Consider the following 16,830-nt stretch of genomic DNA (forward strand, 5'->3'; position numbering starts at 1 on the left):
TATGTTCCAAACTACAGTCATGGTGATAGTTGCAAATTAAAAATTTCAGTAAACCATAACCATGTCTGAGTGCATACAGTAGGCTCATAACTTTTAGAATACAGACTAACATGAAGAACGTAGCCAAAAAAGATCCAGCTCCTTTTTGCTGTCACAGACCTCATCTAACTCCATGCTCTCTCTGTTCTAATTTCAATGACTTTCTTTCAGTTTCTTGAATATCATTTCACCATGCAGACAATGCATATGTTGCTTTCTCTCCCTATAATCTCCCTCTTCAATAACTATGTTGTTGTTGTAACTATTCTCTTCATCTAATTAATCCAAGTTCTCAAATCTCAAATCAATAACCACTTATTTATGAAATCTTCATCTCCATAACTACATATTTTCTTCCTATTACATAGTTTATGACACTGTTTAACTTTTTTTGGGTCCCAAGTTTCCTTTCCATATTTATGGTGCTTCAGTTGTTCAATTTTATTTCTTTTATTATTAACTCATTTGAGACATTCAAATTTATATTCCTTCTCCAAACTGCTTGATATTACCCCTACAGACCTTGTTCTTCTCAGATATTTTTATATAGTTAGACAATTAACCATTCTGAAAATGTACTATAGATCTTCATCCTGAGCTACCCCTCCTTAAAAGAGAGGGAATAATAATAATTAGATCAAATATACATTTGGCACCTAATCTATGCCAGGCATTGTCCTGAGTGTTTTCCAAAGTATACCTCCCTTATACCTCACAACACTGCAATTGGGGTATTATTATTTCTATTATAAAAATGAAAAAATTGAGGCATTGAGAACTTAAGAAACTTGCCAATGATAACTAACAGCATTTGTAAATGATAAATTCATTATCTTAAATATTATGCTACTATATATTTTAATTTATCTATTATTTAATTGAAGGGTAATTGCTTTACAGAATTTTGTTGTTTTATGTCAAACCTCAACATGAATCAGCTATAGGTATACATATGTCCCCTCTCTCGATATATTTTTTCTTCAAATTATGCACTTCTATTCAGTATAACACTTAAACTTAGAGTTGCCTGAATGGTGCAGCAGTTCACTTCCTGCTTGTTGCAGATATGAAAAAAATTTATTTATAGAACATGCTCAGATTTTTCAGTCAATTGTTCACAGGACATTCCCCACGTTATCTTAAGCCAGAGGTAGCAATGGGGCCTGCAGGTACACTAGCAGGGTGCATAACTTGTTCTCAGAAAAATCTAAATACTTAGGACCTGGTCCCAAGTATGAACGATTTGTTGATAAAGGAAACACAGGGTTTAGGAGGTTTAAACTCGAAGAATGAACTGGATAGGGTAAAAAAAGTTTCTTTAGCATAAAAGGGAGTAAATGAAGAGGAAGAAGAGAAAATCTAGATATGGATTGTTAATTCAGTCATATGGTATCACCAAATCAATTGAGTCAATTTATATTTATAATTTCAAAAATTTGATAGGAAATTAGACATGTATGAAATAGTCTGTGTATTTTCATGACAGTCCACTGACCATGGGCTCAGTTCAGTTCAGTCGTTCAGTCATGTCCTACTCTTTGCTACCCCTTAGACTGCAGCATGCCAGGCTTCCATGTCCATCACCAACAACCGAAGCTTGCTCAAACTCATGACTATTGAGTCAGGGATGCCACCCAACCATTTCATCCTCTGTCATCCCCTTCTCCTCCCATGTTCAATCTTTCCCAGAATCAGGGTCTTTACAAAGGAGTCAGTTCTTCGCATCAGGTGGCCAAAGTATTGGAGTTTCAGCCTCCGCATCAGTCCTTCCAATGAACACCCAGGACTGATTTCCTTTAGGACTGACTGGTTGGATCTCCTTGCAGTCTAGGGGACTCACAAGTCTTGTCCAACACCACAGTTCAAAAGTATCAATTCTTCAGCGCTCAGCTTTCTTTAAAGTCCAACTCTCACATCCATACATGGCTACTGGAAAAACCATAGCTTCGCCTAGACGGACCTTTATCAGAAAAGTAATGCCTCTGCTTTTTAATATTCTATCTAGGTTGGTCATAGCATTTTTTCCAAGGAGCAGGCATCTTTTAATTTCATGGCTGCAGTCACCATTGGCAGTGATTTTGGAGCTGAAAAAAAAAAAAGTCTGTCACTGTTTCCATTGTTTCCCCATCGATTAGTTTTCTGAATGTTGAGTCTTAAGCCAGTTTTTTCACTCTCCTCATTCACTTTCATCAAGAAGCTCTTTTTCTGCCATAAGGGTGGGGTCATCTGCATATCTGAGGTTGTTGATATTTCTCCCGGCAATCTTGATTCCAGCTTGTGCTTCATCCAGTCCAGCATTTCGCATGATATATCTGCTTATAAGTTAAATAAGCAGGGTGACAATATATAGCCTTGACGTACTCCTTTCCCAATTTGGAACCAGTCTGTTGTTCCATGTCCAGTCCTAACTGTTGCTTCTTGGCCTGCATACAGATTTCTCATGAGACAGGTCAGGTGGTCTGGTATTCCCATTTCTTGAAGAATTTTTCCACAGTTTGTTGTGATCTACATAGTCAAAGGCTTTGGCATAGTCAAAAAAGCAGAACTAGATGTCTTTCTGGAACTCTCTTGCTTTTTCAATGATCCAGCGGATGTTGGCAATTTGATCTCTGGTTCGTCTGCCTTTTCTAAATCCAGCTTGAACATCTGGAAATTCATGGGTTGAGGAAAGAAATCTGTTTTAAATACACTTCACTCTCCTTTCCTTTCTACATCCTTTATTAACTTTAATGCAGATGAGGCATTTTTTTTTAAATTTTATCTCCTTAGCAATCATTGTCTCTTTGCCTTCTTTTTCATTGGAAAAGCACACCTTCCTGATTCTCAGACTACATGTTAGCACTATAGAATATGGGAAGCTTGTGACCAAGGCCTCAAAAGATATTGGCTCAAAATCTGACACACAATCTTGAAAGGTTCAATCAAACTAACTCTTGAGTTTTTATTTAAGCAAACAACAAGGTGATATCTCTTTTTATTAGACTTGAACTTGGGAATATAGAACTCTGGAGTACCCAAGGACTATAGCCCAAGCAAAGAGAGTATTGTGATTATGATGTCAAAGAGAGGAAAACACTTCCTAGAGATGCATATTCTTGAGTCATGATGACTTGTAGGCCAGTGACTCTAGCTTTAGTAAAACATTTAATTTTCTACTGTGAACAATAATGCCCTCCCCTTCTTTTACCATTTGCTTACATCATTCTGAGATGAGGTATTCCTTACCAGTAACTGAAAAATGCAATGGCTCAAAAGCCATTGTAACTGAAGTTCTAGAGACATCTCTTGTTGTTCAGTCACCAAGTCATGTCCAACTCTTCGTGACCCCAGGGACTGCAGCCCACCAGGCTTCCCTGTCCCTCACCATCTCCCGGAGTTTACCTAAGTTCATGTTCACTGAATCAGTGATGTCATCCAACCGTCTCATCCTGTTGCCCTCTCCTCCTTCGGCCTTCAATCTTTCCCAGCATCAGCATCTTTTCCAATGAGTCAACTGTTTGCATAGATGGCCAAATTATTCGAGCTTCAGCTTCAGCATCAGTCTTTCCAAAGAGTATTCAGGGTTGATTTCCTTTAAGATTGGTTTGAAATCCTTGCTTTCCAAGTTGTTCTCAAGAGTCTTCTCCAGCACCATAGTTGAAAAGTGTCAGTTCTTTAGCGCTCTGCCTTCTTTATTGTCCAGCTCTCACATCAGTAAATGACTACTGGAAAGACAATAGCCTTGATTTTGTGGACCTCTGTTGGCAAAGTTACATCTTTGTTTTTTAACACAGTCTAGGTTTGTCATTGCTTTACTGTCAAGAAGTAACTGTCTTCTAATTTCGTGCCTATAGTCACCATCCACAGGGATTTTAGAGACATGGATATCGCTATTTTTTAACTCTATCTTCTTACTGCCCTAAGAAAGATTATTTCCATGCATTCTTTTTTCTAGCTTTATGTATCTTTAGTGGTTTTCCTTACAAATTTCATGAATTAAAATCAATTTTAATAATTCCATTTTATTATATTATATATTATCAAATATAACATGCATATATTCTTTAAGAGTAATTCAATAATAATGTAGATTTATTCAATAAATATCACTTACATAGTATAGATAAACAATTCATAGATAATTATAGATAAACACTTCGCAAGATTCCTGAGACATCTAATCTTATGAGGTTTTTCCATTTACCTCAGAAGGAAAGAGTTGAACAAATTATATCATGCAAAAGTAATCTTTGTGACCAGATCACTTGACTCAAGAGAAACTTCCTAAACAAACAGACCAAAGTATATAATCAGCGTCTAGATCCTTTCCTAGACAGATATACTTGTGCTATCTTTTGGAGCTAATTTTTGGATTTTTAAAAATAATAATTAGGTAAGATTCAAAAAATAATATTTTCTCAGTTTCTATATAAAGTTGTCACTAGGGGAAAGCAGATGCCAAGTGTTTATTAATAATTATTGATTAAGCTAGCAACATTGACCAATCTGGTAACAAGGATAAAAACCTAAAATAGGATTTTGTATACTTAGAAATTTTTACCAAATTATGTGTTTGCAATATAAACAGTACAATCAGTTAAAGCTACTAATTGCCAAAAATGTCTTGCAAGAAAGGAAATATACCTATACTCACATCCTACCAGTTAGCTAAATTAAGAGACGGTTTATTTCACCGTATAGATTTAGGAAGACTATGTATTTGGCCATGAAAAGGTCCCTAGCAATGTCATCTGGTGGACAAAATCTGCAATGCTTGTACCTGAATGTAGGTAAAGCCTAAAAATTTTTACTTAAAAAAAAAAAAAATCTGACTCTCTGTGATATTTTGGTGACATATACAATTTTATTAAACTAAAATTATTATATTTATATAATATTTATATTTAATTATATTATATTTAATAAAATTATTGTTAAAAATTTACCGAAAGAAATAGAAGCATTCCCTCCTTTGCTTCTTCAGTCTATTTTATGTGTATGTCCAAGAAAGAGCGACCTATGACTCATTTTATGTTACCTAACTCTGTTATTCTCAATAGCATTCACAACTCCCTGGAATCCTCCTCCAAAATAGTTTATAGGCTGCTAGAGAGGAGAGATGGCTACTAACAGAGCCATTAATGATTTACAAAATATTCAAGAAGTCCACAGATCTCTCTATTTTTCAAGGAGCAAGCACTGAATAAGTAATTTTAAATAAATAAGTATTCTGTTCAATTCTAAATGTTACTACCTATGAAAGACACCTGTGAAATAATAGAGCAAGAACATAGAGGTGGACAGGATTGCTATGTTTGGTCATGATAGAGAAGGATTAACTGAAGTCACCAGGGAAACTGAATATTATACAAGAAAACTGGAGTCATTATCATTACCCATGTAAAAGGGCGAGAGGTTTGATTTATTCTCAGAGATGAAGATGGTAGCATTTAAAACAATAGGAGGAACTGACAGGAAAGCATCTTTCTGCTTAGTATGAAGAAAACTGTTTTAAGAAGCAGAGCCTTTTAAAAATGAAATAGACTGCTTTCAAAAATATGAAATTTTCAATTGATAAAACTATTCAAGTATATAATTGGTCATTCATTTCCCCACCCTCTATGTTTAGGTAGAATATGATTTCCAATATTTGGGGGGATTATTTATATACATGAATTCTGTAAGTTCAACAACTATAATTAACTATGTCATTAATCATTAACAATAATAAATTTCTGTACCACAATCATCTGATAGCCTATCATTAAAACTGAAATTCTTAGCTAAAAATGATAATAAGAATACCTTTCTACTTTAGGGAAAATCTTTAAAATTGAAAATATTACCTCTTTTACTTAAAATGATAAATCCCCCGCCTCTAATTGATATAAGGTCCTGGGAAATGTAAAAGAAAAACATTTGCTTTATAGCTTAACTATTGTATTTAGTGTCTAGAATTAGCCTCAATCAGAAGGTATAAAATGTTTTATTTTTTATTAACAACTAATATAGTGCCTTGCTTTCCTTTTCAATTATTCTGAAAAAATATAAGTAGAAAGACCGTTTGCATTATTTTATGTAGATTATAGACATACATTTACACAATTTCACCCTCTCCTTTCATATTTACCAATATTAATCACCATGGGGAGTGAGTCCCTCCCCATAATCACCTTCCCAGAGTAATTCTGAACTCTTGGTGGGTGATAGAATGAAAATTCTTTTAAGATGGATGAGAATAACAGATGTTTTTGAGATTTGGGCAAGGATTATTTTGGTAGCCATTCCTCAGATCCTGTATATACTTCTTATTACACATTGCTGTGATATGATTTTGATATCTAGTTGATATCAAAACCTAAATCATGAATGATGAAATTAGTTCTTTATTCTCTTGTGTGGCTGTTCTGTTTAAAAGGACTAGCTGAAAATATTGCTACAGCGTCATACTACAATAGTTTCTAATGTAGCTCAAGGCAGCTGCTCAATCAAACAATAATCCTGAGGAGATTTTATATGTATAAATATATACACACACACACATACATACACACACACACACACACACATATATATATATGTTAATATGTGTTTTGTTATAGAATATGTTACAGAAAAATCCAAACAAACTTTTTGACCAACTCTATATATAATCTATTATATAAATATATATATATATTATATATACACATATATATATATTCTATATATGTGACCTTGAAGGGCATACAAATGAGTATATTAATTCATTTAAGTAAAGATTGTAATATGTTCATTTGACTGACTAATGGAAATATCTTCATTCATTCTCCAATAATAGCATCTCAAGAGAAAGGGCTTAATTGCATTTTACTATTCAAACTGATTTTTTAAATACATATGTAAATATATATTTAAAGTGCCAAGAAATTGAGTAAAATATTATTTTACATATGTGTTAGAAGTAAGAGAAAGAGTGAATAAATTTGTCCATATATTAAATAAAGTCTTAAAAAAACTTTTTTCCCAATTTATTCAAGATATTTATTCAACCTGATGAATAATATGTTTATTTCCACTAGAGGAAAAATAACTGTAAATAAATTCTAAACTAACTTCCAGACATTAAGAAGTGTAAAATGAATTTAAATATGAAGCTACAAATCACTTTTTCAAATATATATATATATTTTTTAAATAAGATGTGATCAAGAGCAGAAGTAATTCCTCACGGAAGAAGTCAGAAAATAATTGTGTTTCCATATACTAAAATGATTTTTAACACGTTGACTCTTTGGAAACTACTCCAATAAAGTTAACATTCACCCAAGAGATTCTTGTGAACGTGTGTGTGTGTGTGTGTGTGTGTGTGTGTGGCAAGTATGAAAACTTAAGTAAACACTTGTCTCTGCCTCTATTATTTTTAAACATGTGTGTAATATACCACTTAAAACTGTTTCAGGCTTATCTTGCCCTATAATCACCTATTTAGACTTTTCTTAAAGTTCTTTCTAATTTTGTTCTTTGACTAAATTTACTTTTTAATAGGGCCCAATGAGACTGATTAAAATTGTGAGTTATTTTACATAGGCGTTATATAAGATAATTCATAGCAGAATACAAAAGTTTCTTCCCACCAGTGGGAATCATTCAGTCACCCTGGTGCATCCTATTGCTAATTATGGTAAAACAGATCAATTTGTTAGAGGAAGTTTGAGAAATTAGTACCCTACACCCTCAACTGTACTTTGAGACCAGTGGAGTCCCATTTTCTTGTTAACCTTCTCAAAGCCATGATTCCAACTCTCTTAGATACCTCTCTAATTGGCACAATTAACTATGAAAATGCCGTGTTATTTTAGATACCCATTAGGAATAACACTATTTGGAAATCATCCTAGTAGAACTGGATCCAAATATGCTACCCTGAGGATGACTTCATCTTTAATTAAAAACATTTATATAAGTACTCTCCAAGGACAAAGATGATTAACAGCAACAATAGAAGAGTGCTTTGTGAGTTTTTGATTGGTCTCCAGGGTTTGCTGCATTAAAGACATAAATTTCTTTTAACTTTAACTCCAGAGGGCACATTCGAGAATTTAAACTAAAAGGGTAGTTTAGAGGAATTCTTGTGCAAGAAGACAGAATTGTTTTGTCTCCTCAAAACAAAATGTTAATCAGAAAATGTCCTTACCAATTACACAAATCCTTAAGATTACATGGAATAAAGCATACTTATCAAGAAATATTTATTCTTATCTATTCTAGGTTTGGGTAAGGTATTATGAAAAAATATGGAATTCAGAATAAAGAGAGCTGGATTCTAGTGGTGAATTGGTACCAGCAAGAAATGTGCACATAGGATATTCATTCTACATTTTAAATTCTCAAGAATTTTATATGCCACAGATTATTTTTAAGTCTAAATTTAAAAATCCATACAAAGGAATGCATCCTCCATTTCCTGGTCTATTTCCCTGACTGAATCATATGCAACACAAATGACCAGATACATGTCATATTTTACAGAAAATAAAGCAAACATCTAAAACAGGAGACTTGTCAGCTTCTTTAAATTACTCAGCCTAGGTTTCATAATTCTGCTTGCCATGCACAAAATGTCATAGTTAAATGAGTCTTCAGAAATTGCCATGTTTTGCTTCTTCAACTATTTCTTGGTCCAATTGATAATAAAAATTATAATATAAAAAGCATAGCAAAACATATTTTTAAAAATTTAAATACATGATAAATTGACTATAATGAAAACTGTATTAGAGAATATCTATATACTTCTAAAACTAGCAACTAAATGGAAGAATACATAAAATATGAAAAATGAGAAACTTTGATAAATTTTGTTACCTATATATTAAACAATTTATCATTCAAACATAACATATTTCCCCAAAATATTCACAGAAAATGATTAATTTGATAACACATTAAGTTAGAAATAACATTTATGAGATAAAAATATAGGACAAGAAATTTTCAGAAAAGTTATAGTAAAAGATAAAAATAATTTAAAAAAAGAGAAAAAAGTAAAGGGATCTAACTGATTTTGAAAATGAAGCTAACAATACCAGAAGTATTAATTCTAATAGGAAATTAAACTTGCAATTTGAGATAATAGAAAGTAATTTTATGTAGAACTAGTAGTAGTAGTAAAGCTATAAAATGAAAATATACTAATATTGAAGATACTATGATTCTTAAATACTTTCATTCTACAAAAATAAAAATAAACAAATATTGAATTAAAAAAATAATAAAGGCAAGAGTAGAGAATTACCATGGTTGACATTAATGAACCATTTATTTCTCACAAGTGTATGCATAATATAAACTTATGAAATCATGTATGTATGTATGCATTTCTTTACTGAATTATTAACATATTTATGAACTTATGCTAGAAAGTACATAAAGATCAATAGGAACATTACAGAATGACATGGAAGCCAGCCTTCAAACACAGCATAATTTGAGCATCAAGACTGATAAAATGGTACAACCCACTAAATAATATAGTGTGGCTCAGACAGTAAAGAATCTGCCTGCAGTGAAGGAGACTCGGGTTTGATCTCTGAGTAGGGAAGATACCCTGGAAGAGGGAATGGCTAACCATTCGTGTTCTTGCTTGGAGAATACCACGGACAGAGGAGCTTGACGGGCTACAGTAATGGATCGGAAAGAGTCAAACATGAGTGACAAAGCACACTCGGAATCTATAGTGACTTATTAATCAAATATGTACATACACATGGATGTATGTGTTTTGGCTTCCCTGATAGCTCAGTTGGTAAAGAATCCACCTGCAATGCTGGAGACCCCGGTTTGATTCCTGGGTCAGGAAGATCAGCTGGAGAAGGGAAAGGCTACCCACTGCAGTATTCTTGAGCTTCCCTCGTGGCTCAGCTGGTAAAGAATCTGCCTGCAATGCAGGAGACCTGGGTTAGATCCCTGGGTTGGCAAGATCTCCTGCAGAAGGGAAAGGCTACCCAATCCAGGGTTCTGGCATGGAGAATTCCATGGATTGTACAGTCCATGGGGTCGCAAAGAGTCAAACAGGACTGAGCAACTTTCACTTTCATGCATGTATTTCAAATTGAACAACGCTTAACTTTAAAGAGAAGGCTAGCAGAGACTTTTGTGTTAAATGATTAAAGTAAAAATTATCGGGAACATGACCAAATGAATTCATCTGCCACCAACGTGACACAATGAGAAGACAGCATCACTTCTGTGATATTCCTATTTCACACTGAAAGAGACTAAGAATGCATGACAACAAATGTAGGCAATCTCTGCTTCTAATATAGACCTTCTGTTTTAAAGGTTATCACTGGGAAAACCGCTACAAATATATGTGTATATATCATCAAAACACTAATTTTATTGCTATATCCTTCAGATATAGACCCAGAAGTGGAATTGGTTGATCATATGGTAGTTCTGTTTTTAATTTTTTGAGGAACCATAGAAGTGTTTTCCAAAGTGGTCTACCAACTTACAATACCACTAACAGTGCATCAGTGTTCCCTTTCTCTATATTCTCACCAACACTTTTTATTTCTTGTCTTTTTGATAATAGCCAGCCTAACAGGGTGAAGTGGTTTTGATCTGCATTTCTCTGATGACTAGTGATGCTTAAGAAATTTTCATATACATGTTTTCTTTGTTCAATGTCTATTTGGGTCTTCTGTCCATTTTTAAATTAGATTATTTGTGTTTTTGCTACTGAGTTGTAAGGATTTCTTAAATATTTTAGATTTTAATTACTTACCAAATATGTGGTTTGGAAATAGGTTGCCTCTTATTGTTTCTTTGATATTTTCATGAGCAGTCCTCAATTTATTTAATAAAATGTTTATGAGTCTTTGTATAAAATTTCCCTTGTGGCTCAGCTGGTAAAGAGTCTGCCTGCATGCGGGAGACCTTGGTTTGATCCCTGGGTTGGCAAGATCCCCTGGAGAAGGGAATGGCTACCCACTCCAGTATTCTGGCCTGGAGAATTCCTAAGACTGTATAGTCCACTCGCACAAAGAGTCAGACATGACTGAGCAACTTTCACTTTCACCTATGAGTCTTTGTCCAAAATAATGTGATGCCTCCAGTTTTAATTTTTTTTTAATTAGTCTGCAGAGTCTTTTGCGGTTCCATATCAATTTTAAGATTGTGTTCTTCTATTTTTGTAAAAAATGACATTGGAATTTTCAGAGATATTACACTGGGTCTATAAATGACTTCATATATTATAACATTTTAACAATATTAATTTCTCCAACCCATGAAACCAGGGTATATTTCCCTTATCTGTCTTCTTCAATTTCTTAGTTTTCCAAGAATAGATCTTTCACCCCACTGGTTAAAATAAAAGACTGTAGAAGCCAAAACATTGCACTAATGGGGGAAAAAACTAAACCAAAAATTCAACAAGCAATTATGCAGAAAGCAATAAAGGCTTTAAATAATCTGATCCACAACATTTAGATGTAATATGTATAACAAATAGCACTAAAGAAGGAGGAAAGTGATAAGTTAACTGAGAAAACAAATATATGAAAGTAAAAAACTGGAAAAAAAAAAATGTAAACATGCACTATGTAAGGATAAGAACGCTGGGTTAGCAGTATTAGTATCAGAAAAGTTAGATTCCAAAACAAAGTGTTTAACAAGGGACAAACATTATTGGCCCACTTATTAAAGTGATAAATAGGTTGATAACACAGTAAAAATCAACAATTATAAATGTGAATGTCCACACTAACAAAACATCAAATATGTGAAGCAAAAACTTATAAATGCAAATGGAAACATAATGAAAATCAGAATTATAGATGGTGAATATAAATAAACCTCTCTTGATAAAATATAAAACAAATATTAAAAAATCAATAAAAGCATAGAAGACAAGCGATATTATCAACTGTCTTAATCTAATTGACATTTATTGAGAATTACATTCAACAGTCTTTAAACATTTCTTGCAACAGCAATCTTTTAAATTGTACATAAAATGTTGGCCAAATAGATAATATCCTGGGCCATATAAAATTCTCAGTATATTTTAAAATAATTGAATCACTCAGAATGTGTTCCCCTACCACAACATTTAATTAGAAATCAAAAATAATAAAAAATTTAAGGCATCTAGAAAGTCTCCAAATGGCTGGAATAGCATCTAAAAATCCATGGGTCAAAGCAAGAATAAATAAAAAGAAAAAAATTAACTGAATGATTTACATTGAATGTTATTGAAAAAAAACTTCTCAGAATTACTGAAATTAAGCTAAAGTAGGCCTGCAGGAAAATGTATAGGAATTAATGTATACACAGGATAACAAAAAAGTATGAAATAATTACTTAAGCATCTACCTTAAGAAAGTAATAAAATAAGAAAAACCAAGATGCAAAATAATCTGAAGAAAGGAAGTAATAAAGATAAGAAGAAGAAGCAGTAAAATTTAGAAATTAAATAAAAACAGGAAAAAAGAAAAGCAAATCATTATATATAAAAATGTTTCCAAAAAAGCATCAATAAAATTGATAAACTTTACCCAACTAATAATTAGAAAACTGGATACATATTAACCAATGTCAGGAATAAGAAGATGTCTATTACTATTAGAGAATTAAAAGACTATTAGGGAATATTATGAACAACTTAGTGTGAAAAATTTTAACAGCATAAATGAAAAAATTCCTTAAAGGACAAAAATATCCCATTTACTCAAAAATACTTAAAAATCAAAAATTTTCAACAAAATGTGAGCAAACAGAATTTTGCTAAAGGATTTTAATAAGAATGATAAAGTTTGATTTATTTCTGGAATGCAAGGATAGTTCTACACATGAAAATGGATCAACAACACACCACATTAAACAAATGAAGAGGGCAAAAAGCAATTATCTAAATTGATGTCAAAAAAGCATTTAACAAAATTCTGTACACTTTCATGGAAAAAACATTCAACAAACTATGAATAGAAAGAAAGAACCTCTTCATAATAAAGGCCATATATGAAAAACCCACAGCAAACATCATATTTAATGATAAAGACTGAAACTCCCCCCCTAGGTTGAGAAACAAGGCAAGGACACCCACTTTTGCCAGTAGTTTTCAACGCAGTACTATAGCTCTAGAAAGAGCAATTTTGGCAAGGAAGAAAAAGCATCCAAACTGGAAAGAAAGAAAACTATCTCTGCTTGGAGATAGTATGATTTTATACATAGAAAACCTTAACTATTACACACACACACACACACACACACACACACACACACACACACAAAATAAACTCTTAGAACAAATAAATTCAGCAAAGTAGCAGAATACAAAGTTACACAAAATCAGCTGCCTTTCCACATATTAATAATGAACAACTAGACAAAACCCACTGAAATGTTGTGAAGTGATTGGCCTCCAACTAATAAAATAATATTTAAAAAATAAAAATAAAAAAATAAAATGCAAAAAAAAAAAATTAAGAAAAGTATTCCAAGAGTAAAAATAGTAACTAAAATAATAAAATATTTAAGAATTAACCAAGGAGATAACTACAAAACATTAACAAAAAACTAAAGACATAAATAAATGGAAACATGTAGCATGTACATGGATTGGAAAAATGAAAATTCTTAGGATGTCAACACTACCAAAAGCAATCTATTTCAATGCATTCAATATCAATATCCCAAAAAAGCTATTTTTTTTTTTTTTTTTGGCAGGAATAGAAAAACCCATCCTAAAATTTATACGGAATCTCAGTGAATCTCAAATAGTCAAAACTGAAAATACTGAAAAAGGAAGAATAAATTCCTCCTTTTTTCAATACTGAAATAAGAAGAACAAAGCTGAAGGAATAACACTCCTTGATTTCAAAACTCACTACAAATCTGTAATACTCAAAAGAGTGTGGAGTTGGCATAAAGACCAGCTGATTAGAAAAGAGAGTTAACAAATAAACTCTCATACATATTGGTCAATGGTTTTTGACAAGATGCCAAGACTTTTCAATGGAGAAAAGGCAGTCCCTTCAACAAATGGTGCAGGAAAACTGGATATCCACACGAACAAGAATAAAGTTGACTCATTACCTAACAATAGATACAAAGTTTTAACTCAAAATAGATGCATACCTAAAGGTAAGACCTAAAACAATAAAACTCTCAGGAAATAAAATGGGCTAAACTTCACAACTTTGAATTTGCCTATTATTTTCTGGATATAGCATCAATAGAATGGGGTGTCTATATCTATATATGTATATATATACAAATTGACTCTCACAAAAATGTAAAAAATGCTTTGCATCAAAAGATATTATCAATAGAATAAATTGCAGCCACCTAAACAATGAGAAAAATATTTTCAAATCATATATTTGATAAGGTATTAGTACTCATAATATATAGGAAACTCCTAAACTAAAAAAAAAGAAAGAAAATCAGATTCACAAGTAGTCAAAGATACCACCTTATAAACAATTAGGATGGCTACTACCAAATAAAACAACTTTTATGAAGATGTGGAGAAATTCAAACCTTTATACACTGTTGGTGGGAATGAAAATGGTGCTGTTGCGGAAAGTGGTACAGCGGTATCTCAAAAAGATAAAAATAGAACTAACTTATGATCCAGCAATTCCACTTTTAGGTGCATACTCAATGGAACTGCCATTAGAGTGTCAAAGAAATATTTGTACACCATGTTCCTAACAACCTAATTTATAATACCTAGTGTGGAAGCAACACAAGCATATATTGATGGATGATTGAGTAAGCAAAATATAGTATATACATAGAATGGAATATTATTCAGCTATAAAAAGGAAAGAAATTCTGACATCTGCTACGACATACATGAAACTTGAAATATTATGTTAAGTAACATAAGTGTTAGTTGCTCAGTCACGTCTGACTGATTGTGACCCCATGGACTATAACCCGCCAGGACCCTCTGTCGATGAGAATCTCAGGGCAAGAGTACTGGAGTGGGTTGCAGTTTCTTCCTCCAAAGTAATATAAACCAGTAACCAAAAAGACATATCCTCTATGGTTCCATTTATATAAGGTAGTTAGAGAAATCAAAATCATAGAGACAAAAAGTACAATAGATGGTGGTTTCCAGCTGCTGAAAATTTGGGGAATGGGAAGTTGTTGTTTCACAGAGTTTCAGTTTTCCAAGGTGAAGAGAATTCTGGAGATAGAAGATGATGATGGTTGCACAACAATATGAATGTACCTGCAATCAGTGAACTGTACCATTCAAATGCTTAAGATAATAAGTTTTACTGTTTAATTTTTTTTAATATTCTTTTTTTAAAAAAAGATTTTTTATGTGAATCATTTATTTATTTATTTTTAGTTGCGCTGAGTCTTTGTAGCTGCATGTGAGCTTTTCTCTGGTTGTGGTGAGCAAGGGTTACTCTTCATGGTGGTGCCCAGGCATCTTAGGGTGGCTTCTCTAGTTGCAGCGCACAGGCTCCAGGCATGCAGGGTTCAGTTGTTGCAGTCCATGGGCTCAGGAGTTGCAGCTTGAGGGTTCTGGAGCACAGGCTCAGTAGTTGGGGCACATGGGCTTAGCTGCCCTGAGGCATGTGGTATCTTCCCAGACCAGGGATCCAACAGGTGCCCCCGGTATTGGCAGGTGGATTCTTATCCACTGAACCACAAGGGAAGTCCATAAGTCTTATTTTATATATTTTACCACATTTTTAAAACTTGGACAAGAAAGAGATAACCTAAATCACCCTTTATCTATTAAAGATATTGAGTTTATAGCTAAAAGTCTCCCACAAAGGAAAGTCCAGATTGAGATGATGGTGTATTCTTTCTAACATTTAAGAAGAGAATAATGCAAATTGTACAAAATAACTTGCAGAAAGTTTTAAGAAGCATCATATTCTAATTTATTTTATGAGGTCAGTATTACTCAGATAAAAATTCCTGCTATGGCCATTTGAAAAAAAAAAAAAAAAAGCTATAGATAAACTTTCCTTACAAACCAAAAAGATAATCCTTAAAGATGTATTATTAATAGTATCCCAGACCATCTAAAAAAAATAATAAATACATCATGACCAATGGGAACATACTGCAATGCCAGGTTATTTTAACACTTGAAAATCAAAGCTATTCACCATATTATCAGACATAAATAGAAAATATGGGGGGGTGGAAAGAGTCCAAAGATACTATTGATTCTTGACAAAGACTATGGTCTATTGATTCTTGACAAAGGCAAAAAGCTAATTCAATGGAGAGAAAATAGTCATTTCACCAAATCCTGCCAGAGAAATTGTACATCATTATGCAAGAAAAAGGAGCAACAGCTCTTAGCTCATGTCATGTACAAAAATTATTATGAGTACAATTTTAAAAATCTACAAAAAATATAGCATAAACATTCTTATAACCTCAGTCTAGGCAAATGCATCTTAGTTAACATACACAAGAGAGAAAAAAATAGATTCCATCAGTATTAAAAAATAGTTGGTCTTCAAAATATATTGTTAAGAAATTGAAAAGGCTAGCAATAGACTGGGAGAAAATATTTGGAAAAGGTTTATATATTAAAAGATAGTTATCCATAATAATTTTAAAATTTTACAACTCAATAATTAATAGGCAAATTTTAACAGAAATATTATCAGGCAAGATATATGAATGTTAAGTAGACAAGTGAAAAGATCCTTAACATCAATAGTCATCAGGCTTGTGCTCAATCACTCACTCGTATCACTTTTGCAGTGCCATGAACTGTAACTTGCCAGGCTCCTCTGTCCCTAGGATTTCCCAGGCAAGAATATTGGAGTGGGTTGC

Source organism: Muntiacus reevesi, chromosome 1 (assembly GCF_963930625.1).
Source record: "Muntiacus reevesi chromosome 1, mMunRee1.1, whole genome shotgun sequence".
In the NCBI taxonomy this organism is placed as follows: domain Eukaryota; kingdom Metazoa; phylum Chordata; class Mammalia; order Artiodactyla; family Cervidae; genus Muntiacus; species Muntiacus reevesi.